The 11,747-nt window shown below is 57.1% G+C and overlaps 1 long non-coding RNA gene across 13 annotated transcripts; it reads right to left on the bottom strand.

Moving 5' to 3' along the window:
* Positions 1-2,000: 2,000 nt before the first annotated feature.
* LOC149911974 (uncharacterized) lies at positions 2,001-7,992 on the bottom strand. Of its 13 annotated transcripts, none has more exons than XR_016462580.1 (7): positions 7,043-7,992; positions 6,865-6,946; positions 6,655-6,752; positions 3,822-4,363; positions 3,145-3,345; positions 2,913-3,018; positions 2,001-2,269 (listed from the first exon to the last, which is right to left on the bottom strand). It is a non-coding gene; the product is annotated as an uncharacterized LOC149911974 (long non-coding RNA). The 13 variants fall into 13 exon arrangements; XR_016462584.1 differs by having other exon boundaries at positions 6,655-6,749; XR_016462579.1 differs by having other exon boundaries at positions 3,822-4,085; positions 4,193-6,946.
* Positions 7,993-11,747: the final 3,755 nt, after the last annotated feature.

Below are 11,747 nucleotides of genomic sequence, written 5' to 3'. Positions count from 1 at the left end.
TCTTTTCTCCAAACTGAACAAACCCAGCTCCCTCAGCCTGTCTTTGTAGGGGAGGTGCTCCAGCCCTCTGATGATCTTTGAGGGTCTCCTCTGGACCCTCTCCAACAGCTCTCTGCCTTCCTTGTACTGAGGGCCCTAGACCTGGAGGCAGTACTCCAGATGGGGAGTATGCGCCGCCTCAGCTTCTACAGGTGGGTGTTTGGGGGGGGCACCGAGGAGGGGACTGGGCTTAAGGGAGCCGGGGGCCGCATGCAGCTCTGCTTTGGCCCCGTGGGGCTTCTGTGTCGCTCAGAACCTCTGCTTGGTGGCAGGAGGTGCTGTGTCCCCCCCCAGTGGTTCAGACACAACCTCCCCAGTCCCTCTTTGTGACCCCAGGGTCACACCCTCCTCTGTGGTCCCCCTCCCATCTGACTATTGGAGCCCCCTCCTCCCTACAGTTCCCCATTCTGATCCCTGCAGTCCTCCTCCACCCCCCACCTCACTGCCCCCCTCAGTTCCCCCCTCATCCCCATTCTGACCCCCAGGGTCCCTTTCCTCCTTCCCTTCCCCCGTCCCACCCCTCCTATTCCGCCATTCTGATCCTCATCCCCCCCCAACGTCCCCTCTCAATCCCCCATCCAGAATCACAGAATCACGCAGTCACTGAGGTCGAAATCACCAATAGCTCTCACTAATCCATGTCCCTCAACACAACGTCTCAATGTTCCTTGAACACCTCCAGGGTCGGTGACTCCACCACTGCCAGAGCAGCCCATTGCAGTGCCCAACCACTCTGTTGGAGCAGTAATATTTCCTAACATCCAGCCTGAATCTCCCATGGTGCAACTTGAGGCCATTCCCTCTCATCCTATCACTGTTACAGGAGAGAAGAGACCAACCCCCAGCTCACCACAGCCTCCCTCAGGAGTTACGGAGGGCAGTGAAGTCTCCCTGAGACCCTTCTTGCAGTGAGGGGCCCAGAACTGAGCACAGCACTCGAGCTGCAGCCTCACCAGAGCTGAGTGCAGAGGGACAATCACTTCCCTGCACTGCTGGCAGCACCGTTTCTGATACAGGCCAGGATGCCGTTGGTCTTCTTGTCCACCTGGGCACACTGCTGGCTCGTGTTCAGCAGAGTGTCAACCAATAACCCCAGGTCCGTTTCCTCTACACTGACTTCCAGCTGCTCTGCCCCACACCCATGGCGGTGCCTGGGGTTGTTGTGGCCAAAGTGCATCTCCAGTTGACCAGGAAGGCTGACAGATGATGGAAAGCAGCTTGGCTTTTCACCTCCACCAGCTCTCCCAGCACTCTTGGATGAATCTCATCTGGCCCCACGGACTTGTGGCAGTCCAGGTGGAACAGTAGGACTCTGTTTCCTCCTGAATTGTGGGGGGGTTATTCCGCTCCCCATCCGAGACTTCCAGGTCAGAGAGCAGAGAACCTAAGAGCTTTTTTTTCACCCTTGGCACTTCACATCCCTTGTGCACTGCAGTCTTCCCTTCCCTGAAGCTGCTCTCCCCATAAATTGTTGGCAGGGGTCTAAAGCCACCAGTCCTGCGGTTAGGATTTTGTGAAAGGGGTGCGCCATTTGGTGTTGGGGTGCAATTTTCTGTTAAAGGAGTTAAATCTTCGGGCCTTGGGTTCAGGCTTTTGCTAAAGGGGTGCAGCCTTTTGTTCTTGGGGTTATGCTGCTTGGCAGCATTTGGCCTTGGGCTTCTGCTTTTAGTTTTCATTTCTCCTGTTTTGCATCTCTATGCCTCTCCAGGACTCCCTAGCAGAGACACTTTTTCTTTGCTGCAGCCTTCATGGACAAACTCCACTGAGCACAAGAGATCTGTGCAGACGCAGCAGCAGACATCTGTGCGCAGAGGGACACTGCTCATCCCATTTCTCCTCCTAGCTACGTCTCGTCCCACTCAGTGTGTCTTGAGGGGGTGAATCTCTGTCCACCTCCTGAGTCGCGCCTCCCCTGGTCAGCAAAGGGTCACTACTGCAATGGAGTCATCCAAACTCAGAGGAATAATACACATCCATTTATTGAGAGCTTTCTTAACAGCCAGCAACAACCAATTGGAGGTAACACTGGCCAATGGGCTAATTGCAATGAATAAGCGGTAGAGGTAAACAAAGAGTCAAATAAGAGATGGCAAAGAGAAAAGGCAGAAAATGGGGAAAGAGGGACAGACAGCAAAGCACTCCTAGATCCAGCCACGTGCCGGTGTCAGGTGCGGATCTTCAGTCTGATGGGTCGTCGCAGGTGGTGCTGTTCAGCTGGCAACGACGATCCCTGCATTCCAAAAAACAGAGACTTAAAGTGGCAGACAGAAGAGTGCCTAACAAAGATGTAAAGACGATTTCAGCTGTGGTTGGTACTGATGGGTACAACCAACCACACAAGGCTGAGCACGCTTTCCTGTCTCTATTCCAATTCTAGAAATACCCAGCACAGCCCCGTATTCTCTTGCTTTCATTTACTTCCATGAGCCATTTTAAAATGCACGTTGCTATAGGCTGGCTCAAGCTCTAGGGCCTAAAGTCACAGCCTAAGAGGCTTACACCAGCCCAGGGCCTAAAGCCACAGCCCGAGAGGCCAGCACCAGCCTAGGGCTTAAAGCCACAGCTTGAAAGGCAGAGAGGCTGGCATTGTCCCCGAGGCCTAAAGCCACAGCTGGAAAGGCTCGGACCAGCCACAACCCCAGTCCCGAAGCCACAAACCCCAGCCCAAGAGGCTGGCTGACATCAGATCCAGTGTCAAAACATCCCACGCAGTGTTAGCTATGGTGAGGGGAATTGCCCTCTGCGCTAGGAAGCAGACTGAATGCCAAGAGCTGTGTCTGAGGAACAGCCACGATCAGGTCGAGAGCTTGTGGGTCAAATCAAGGATCGGTCCGGTAAAGGGCACTGGGTGGTTGGGGTCTGCTACAGCCCACCTGATCAGGAGGAGGCTGTTGACGAGACTTTCTTGCTTCAGCTGCAGGAGGTGTTGTGCTTACAGGCTCTTGTCCTGATGGGGGATTTCAGCCACCCAGATACCTGCTGGGAGAGCAGCACAGCGGGTGGCAGGCAATCCAGGAGATTCCTGGAGTCTGTCAAGGATAACCTCCTGGTCCAGGAAATAGATGGACCAACCCGAGGTGAAGCCTTACCAGACCTGGTGCTCACCAATGCAGAGGAGAGTGTTAGAGAGGCTAAGACTGGAGGCAGCCTGGGCTGTGCTGACATGCCTTGGTGGAGTTTGTGATCTTGAAGAATGCAGGCCTGGCAAAAAGTGGAGCAGGACTCTCAACTTCAGGAGAGCAAACTTCTGGCTGCATGGTTTCCTCTTGTGCTTTACTGTCACCTTCCTTTGTGCCCACCACTGATCTGCAATGGTAAGTAAGTAAGTAAGGCCTGAGTGGCCAAATGTTGGTCCGTGCAGTCCATGATGGTGCTGCACATGGCCTGGTGAGTATTTTGCAACCTGCCCCTGCGTCTTCCTGCCCACTCTGTAGCTGTGGAACTGACAACCTCCATCTTTCTCCCACCTCATTACCTGACCCAACTCTGGTCTCTGATGGAAAAAGAGATCACAGCATTTAACGGGAGCTTCTCTTATCTGTTTGTGATTCTAGATGACTACACCGGTTCTTTTAAGCCAGTGTTCTGGTCAGACACAGCTTTTGTTCCTGAGGTGGAACGCAGAGGTAAATCACTGCCAGGACAGAACCTTTCAGGCTCCCCCTACCGTTCTCTTTTCCTCCCCTCTCCGTCTCCTTTCAGTTCTCTTCCCCTCCCCGTCCCCAGACAGTTCCACACACAGATTGCTGTGTATCAGCACAGTGCCACTGCAGGACCAGCACCTATGGTTGAGACGCTGCTGTGTGGAAGGGAGAGGAGGGTGCCGTGGAGCGATCCCTCGTTGTTCCCATCTGGAGATGGATATGGACGTGTCTGACACGAGCTGCTCTGTCCTGTTTGTTTACAGATGCGAGTGGAGATGAATGGGATGCAGAATCCCAGCCGGCTCCCCGGACGGAAGCTCTAGCAGATGGCATGGGTATGTCATGGCTTTTTACTTCCTTTGCGAGCTTTCACCTCACAGCCCTAATGTCAGCCAGGCACACCTGCAGGAGTGAGAGCACAGAGCTGCACGTGCGTGCCCTGTCCCTGCACCATCCCTGGTACCATCTGTTCCTCAGATGGCACTGTGCCGTCACGCAGTGACACAGACTGTGGTGTATGATGGAAAGCTCTCATGGTTCTTTGCTTGCAGAAGTGCGTCCAGAGCAGAGCTGCTTCCTGTGCCGGACTCCCGCTGGTATCCCAGGGGTGGGTAGTCTGTCTGGGTGGACTTCACCAAACAGAGTGCTATGTTCAGTAGCTGGCTCATCCTGTTCAGGTCCTGTGGGACAGAGAGGGAAGTTGGTAAGACAAAGATATTTTCAGAGGTTTTCTCACATTCTACAGACAGTCACGATGGAGAATGCAGCTCCTGGTGGGTATATTTCTGTCTGTTTACCAGAGGGCTTGGAAACCAACATTCTACACATGTGGAAAACACTGATGTCTTCTGAGAAGTAGTGCCCCCTGAAGATAACATCTTCCTGATGAGAGCAGATATTTACAGTCCCACTCTGCTTCCTTCTTTCTAAAGAGATCAACTGAGAGCCTGTGGATGAGCCTGAGTGTGTCAGGAGGACAGCAGCTGCATGCTGCTCTTCTCCCATGAGGACACAGAGGACGTTCAAGTGGCTGGTTCTCCACTTCAAGGTAAAGGCCATGCACAGAGCTCTGTGGCTGGCGGTTAGAGGTTGCTCCCCTCCCACCGGCTTCCCAAGGACTTAGGAACTTTGTCCTTTGGGAACAAAGCCGCCTGAACCACACTCAGCAGACGGCGAGAAGCAGCAGCAATCTTCCTCCCACAGTCCCTGCATCCCAGGGAAGCGTTGTTCCAGGAGGCCACGGAAATGAAACACAACATTTCATGGCAGTGTCAGAGCTCTGATGAGATTGCCAGTCAGGCACGAGGCGCAGCAGTGACCACCATTGTTCCTTCAGGTTGCGGGTGCTGAAGAACACGCAGCTCATGAAGAACATGCAGAAGCACACAGCGTCCCTGTGGAAGATGTCTCCATGTTCTCCTCCAAAGGCACTCTGCTTTGTTTGCTTTGTTTGTTGCTGTGCTCCTTGTAAGGATTCTGTACTGCATTTGTATCCAGCAGCAGAGGCAGAAACACCAGTGAGCTGCTCCACCACCTCCATCCCACCACACTCTTTATTCCAACACCACTCTGTGTGGTGCTGGGAGGAAGGAGAGTGGGAGGCTCTCCCGTGCCCTCAGCAGTTCCTCTCTCTGCAGGCACCTCATGGAATCTGCCGAAGCCCAATGTGCTGCCCGCAAGGGTTCATGGCATCTGGACAGCGAGCCGGCCCCAGACAAAGCAGAGAACAGGTGGGCTCGGCCCCAGCGGCCTCCACATGTGTTAAGACATCCAGCCTAGGTGCTGTGGAGCCCCAGCACATCCTCCCCCTCAGACCAGAGAGCACCCCAGCTCCGCTGTCCCCAGCGCAGCCCCTGTGGCCCCCCAGCCCAGCCTACATCCCCCTGGCCACGCAGAAGAGATCGAGTCGCCCCAAGCCCCGCTGGGCACTGTGACCATCCCTGCTCCTATCCTCCAGCAGATGGCAGCCGTCCCCCTGGCGTAGGGTGCGGGGACCACATCCCACACCTGGACAACCACTGCTGCCGCCAGCTGAGGCTTTCCAGATTGCTCGTGCAATAGTGAACAAAAGAGCTATTTCTTAACTCTGCTGGCTGTGCCACATTCTGCTTAATTCTCCCAGAATACATTTACACTGGCTTCTCTTCAGAGCAAGAAGTTTCCACGCTACACCTGCGCAGTGCACAAGTCATAGCGACCTTGTAGGTACTTGAGATCATGGAGCAGATCTTCCCAGATGATGTGTTAAGGCAGCTGAGAGATGAAGAAGTGATCCGGGACAGCCAGCATGGCTGCACCAAGGGCAGATTGTGCCTGATCCACCTGGTGCCTTCTGTGATGCAGTGTCGGCACTGATGGACAACAGGAGGGCAACTGATGTCATCTCCCTGGACTTGTGCAAGGCCCTTGCTGTGGTCTCGCACCACTTCCCTCTCTCTAAGTTGCAGTGCTTAACCACCCCCTCTCTGTATAGACGTTTTTCCTGATACCCAACCTGGCACAACTTGAGGCCATTCCCCTCGTCCTGTCACTGGTGAGAAGAGACCAGCCCCCAGGACCCGACACTCAGCCCTATTGAAACTCATAGTTTGCCTCAGCCCACTGACCAATCTGTCCAGGTCCCTCTGCAGTGCCTTTCTCCCCTCCGGCAGATCAACACTCCCTCCCAGCTTGGTGTCATCTGCAAACTTACTGAGGATGAACTCAATCCCCTCATCAAGATTATTGATAAAGACGTTAAATACAAGTGGTCCCAGCACTGAGCCATGGGGGACACCACTCATGACTGGCCGCCAGCTGAGTTCAGCTCCATTGACCACAACTCTTTGGGCCCGGCCATCCAGACAGTGTTTCACCCAGCAGAGCGTACGCCCATCCAAACCATGGGCACCCAGCTTCTCCACGAGGATGTTGTGGGGGACAGTGTCAAAGGATTTACTGAAGTCCAGGTAGACCAAATCAACAGCCTCACCTTCATCCACTAAGCGGGTCTCCTTGTCAGAGAATGACATCACGTTTGTCAAGCGGGATTTACCATTCGTATGATCTCAGGAGGCTTTAACCCAACTGCTGAAAGGATATGGAAAGGACACATGAGTATGTCATCCCCGTGTCACGGTACATCATAAGCCCCGTGCATGTTCTACGTTTCTTATGCCCTCCATCATTCTCACAGCCATACACGGGGCTTTGGGGAGCCGACGTTTCCGTTGTTGTTGGGGGTCCTGCTGCCACCTTGAGGTACTGAGCCGAACTGCCACCGTCTGTGTGAAACGAGGAAAAAATACAATTCTGAACCCACAGCACCTCAAAGTCCCTTCGAGACACCCCGACCACAGCCCCCGCTGCCCCTTACAAACCTCAGGAGTGCCAGCAGCACCTCGTGCCTTAGGATGGGGTGCATTTTCGGTGCCCGGTGCATTTCGCGAGGATGCGCTCATCTCCTGCATCGTGATCATTGGCAAAAACGTACAACGGCGCTGACCAGAGCTGGGGGCTCAGCGCTGGCACGCAGGAAAACCTGCTGTGCTGCAGCGTGAGCCTCCGGCACTGCTGCTGGGCACCGCCGGGCGCAGCCTGGCTCCGTCCTCTCCGCACCTCCCTGCGGGGACTGATGGCCGTGCCCGGGATCCCCCGAGCCTCCTCTTCTGCAGGCTGAGCCGCCCCAGCTCTGCCAGAATCCCACCCCAGCCATTTCCCACGCGGTGCTGAGGAGGGGAGGGGATGCGGGGGAAGGAAAGGCGCTGGTGGGTGCAGTCCTACGACACGGCCATTTGAGCTGCCCTGTCCTCACCCAGCGGTGGGCACAGGGATGGGGGGGGGGGTCTTTGGAGCTGCAGATACGACTGCACACAGAAGCGCTGAAAAACGAACGCTAAACATTTAATCGTTGAACACACAGAGCACTAAACAGAGGAATGACCGCGTTCCCAACCAGCTCCCACCCTGACAATCATCCCCCCTCGCGGCTTCCCTCCTCGGGGCCAACTCGAAGCGGCTCCACGTCGGCTTCACGCAGCTCCGGGAGCTGCGCGCGGGGACAGACAGACGGGCAGATGGAAAACGGCACCTGGGGACTGCAGCTGCGGGGCAGCAGCCGAAGGCTCTCGCTGACTCCGTGCCGGGCTCGAACGCGCCTCGATCCGCGCGATCTCTCCCTCTCTTTCGGGGCTGCCCGGCTCAGCCAGGAGCCGCTCCCGGACGCCGGCGGGTCCCGCCGCTCGCGGTCAGCCGCCGCTTCTCGCAGCCCGGCGGCGCAACGACGGCGGACGGCTCGGTTCCGACGGGGGACGGATGGGGCCGGTGGCGGTGCCCCTGCGCCGCCTTCCCCCGACCGCCCGGCGTCCGGAGGCACGGGGCAGGCGGCGGCGGGGACCCGGGGCGGCGGGGACCCGGGGCGGCGGAGCGGGCGGTCGGGGGAAGGCGGCGCGGAGGCACCGCCACGTTCCCCGCACGGAGCCCCGCGGCCGCCATTGGCGGAGAGCCAGCGCTCGGCCCCGCCTCCTTCGCTCTCCCATTGGTCGGTCCGCCGGATGGGGCGGGCGCTCCGCGCGGGGTCCTTTCCGTCCGCCGTCGCGCCGTCATTGCGTCATCCTCGCGCGCGTCCCGCCCGGCCCCGGCTCAGCTGCCCGCGGCGCCGCTCCGCTTCCAGGGCTCCGGGGCGGCCGGGCCCGGCTGCGGCTGCGGGAGGAGGAGGGCGGGGACGTGGGGGACCGCAGCGAGCCCGCGCCCGCGCCCGCGCCGCCACGCCCTGCCCCGCTCCGTGCGGGCCTTGCTGGAGAGCGGCAAGCGCGGGCTGGCGGCTGCCCGGGCGCAGGGGGGGGAGCGGGGCGTCCGGGCGGGCGGCGGGGCCCGGCGATGGCGTGGGGAACCCGCTGGATACGGGCGGCTCCGGGGCACCTTGGCGTCCCGCTGCAGGCGGCGGTCGCGGCAGTTTGGGTAGTTCAGCCCCACGCGGATCGCCTTCTCGGGCTCCTCGCTGGGCGCCGACGGCCGCACTCCCGCCCGGGGCAAGCGGTGCCGGCCCGAGGCCGGCGCTGTGCGGGGCGGGGCTGAGCGCGGGGCGATCAGCTGCTGCTGCTGCTGCTGCTGTTCGGCCGGCTTCTCGGCCGCCTGCGCAGGGCGCTGCTGGCTCGCGTTCAGCCGAGCGTCGGCCCGCAGCTCCGGATCCTTTTCCTCCACGCGGCCTTCCGGCCGCTCTGCCCCAAGCCCGCAGCGATGCCTGGGGTCGTTGTGACCAACGTGCGGGACCCGGCGTGTGGTGGTGTTGAACCTCGTGCCGTTGGCATCAGCCGTCGATCGGCCTGACCGGAGCCCTCTGCAGGGTCTTTGGAATCCTTAGGCAGATTATAGGAGGATGCCAGAGCCGAGGGGCGATGGGAGGCAGGGAGGGGAGCATCCTGCCGTGCCACCGGCAGCCCGGGGACCACGTGCTGTGGGTGCCGGCACGAAGCTCCTCCATCCGTCAGCACGGGAGCTGCGGTTCTGGCTGCAGCGGCAGGAACTCAGCGCAGCCCTGCAGAGAGCGGTCCGGCAGCACGAGAAGAAGATGACGGCCGTGGAGTGCGAGAGCCTCAGCAGCGTCTGCAGCCCGCGAGGAGCTGAGCGGGGCTGGGGAGAGGAAGCTGTGGGAGTCCTGGGGAGGGACTCCCAGAATAGCAGCGTGAGTGGCAGGATCAGCTGCTTCCTCCTGACACCGTTTCCTTTGAGAAGCCAGTGCAGAAGCCAGTCCGCATTGTCACATCTGTGGGGTTGCACAGAACGCACAGGCATGGGGTAAGTTTAGGTTGGATATCAGGACAAACTTCTATACAGTAAGGGTTGTTGAGCACTGGAATGGGCTCCCTGGGGTGGTGGTTGAGTCACCATCCCCAAACATGTTTAAAAACTGTTTGGATGTGGTGCTCCAGGACATGATTTAGATGAGGGTTGTTAGAGTTGGGGTACTTTGCTCAGGTCATGGTTGGACTCGATGCTCTTGAAGGTCTTTTCCAACGTGAGCGATTCTGTGATTCTGCAGGGACACAGTGTGTTGGACTGCTGTTTGTTGCAGAGCACCAGCACAGGGCAGGACTGGGGACTGGGAAGATCACAGAAGATCACAGAAACACCAAGGTTAGAGAAGACCTGTAAGATCATCCAGTCCAACCGTCCACCTATTACCAATAGTTCTCACTAAACCATATCCCTCAACACGAAATCCAAACGTTCCTTGAACACCTCCAGGGTCGGTGACTCCACCACCTCCGTGGGCAGCCCATTCCACTGCCTGACCACTCTTTGAGAGAAGTAGTATTTCCTAACGTCCAGCGTAAATCTCCCCTGGTGCAGCTTGAAGCCATTCCCTCTAGTTCTGTCACCAGTTACATGAGAGGAGAGGCCAACACCCAGCTCACGACAACCTCACTTCAGGTAGTTATAGAGAGCAATAAGGTCTGCCCTGGGCCTCCTCTTCTCCACACTAGCTGCTAATGGATCGCTCCATTAATGCAAAATTGCTGTAATTAAGAGCAGGTAAATGCTCCTGCACAAGACTGGGCACTGAGACCTTTGTGTCTGTCAGTGATTCTCCAGCACGTTCTGTGCACGTGGCTGCTTTGCTTTCTAGGGCCTGGGAACAGCCAACAGCACTCTGATCAGAGTGATGGTGTCCTGCTCCGAAAAAGGATCTTTTTAGATCTGCTCTTCTTACCTGTATCCTCTCTTCTGTTCTGCCCTTTTTCTTCTCCCCTCTTGTTCATCACTCTTCTCCCCCTTACAAGCTTCTCTCTTCCCTTTTTCCTTTGTTCTGCTCAATCTTTTCTCCTCTCCTCTCCTCTCCTCTCCTCTCCTCTCCTCTCCTCTCCTCTCCTCTCCTCTCCTCTCCTCTCCTCTCCTCTCCTCTCCTCTCCTCTCCTCTCCTCTCCTCTCCTCTCCTCTCCTCTCCTCTCCTCTCCTCTCCTCTCCTCTCCTCTCCTCTCCTCTCCTCTCCTCTCCTCTCCTCTCCTCTCCTCTCCTCTCCTCTCCTCTCCTCTCCTCTCCTCTCCTCTCCTCTTTGTTGGCAAGAGGGCTCCGAGCTCCCTTGCTGGTGCGGAGAGGCTCAGACTCCCTTGCTGGTGCAGAAGGAACGATGAAGGACCTTTACTGAAGATGCTTACAACCTTTTATACCCGTGCAACAGCAACTTACATGTAGGAAGCAGGAGCCTCGTGTGTGTTTACGTCTGGCACAAGTTACTGCTAAGCTTCTTTACTCATTAGCAAGATAATGACTTTCTTTATCCCACATCTCCCCCTTCGCTATTAAGAGAAAAAGAAGCACGGTTCAAAAACAATCCTAAAAGTAGCTAAACTAAAATTAATACACTGAACAAGGATGGGTTCTGTAGAGTACAAACAGCAGTCCATATTAACCAGTTCCAACGATTCCAATTCTTATGATTCCTTGGTGACACAGTTGACAAAGTGCGTCTTGTCGCTGTGAGTCCAAACCACTGATGAAAGTGCTGTGGTCATGTTACAGCAGATGATGAGACGGATGGCCAGACCCCCCAGATTCACATGAGCACCCACTGGACACCCCAGGACTCCTCTGGGACATCCCCAGACCCTTCTGGATGACTCCAGGACCACTCAGACCCACATGAGAACTCCCTGGACCCTACCAAACCCTACTGGGCCATTTCCAGATCAGCCCAGGGACTCCTCAGAGCTCTTGGGCCCATAGTGGGAACTTCCAGATCCTTCCATGGTGCCACAGGACCAACCTGGGGACTCCCTGGACATCCCAAGGTCCCTCTGGGATATCTCCAGACTCTTCTGGTTGAGTCCAGAAGTGCCCCCTGGAGCCCCCAAACCTCTCTAGGATGTCTCATGCAGATCCTTCTGCATGATTCCAAGTGGGGATAAGAGGGGATAAAGGAGGGTGTGGGTGGGGTGAGAAAGGGGTCAGTGGGACTTTTTTGGGCTGGAAAGGGGGGTTGTGTGGAATCTAGGGGGGGAAGGTGTGAGTGAGTGGGACTGCTGTGGGGTGGAAAGGGGTTCTGGTGATGGAGGGAGGGATGGAAGGGAAAAACTGGGGAGTTGT

This window comes from Phasianus colchicus, unplaced genomic scaffold, assembly GCF_987193195.1.
Source record: "Phasianus colchicus unplaced genomic scaffold, bPhaCol1.hap1.1 HAP1_SCAFFOLD_48, whole genome shotgun sequence".
Classification (NCBI taxonomy): Eukaryota; Metazoa; Chordata; class Aves; order Galliformes; family Phasianidae; genus Phasianus; species Phasianus colchicus.
The sequence above is the reverse complement of the archived record's forward strand: the minus strand, read 5'-3'. Positions and strand labels throughout refer to the sequence as shown.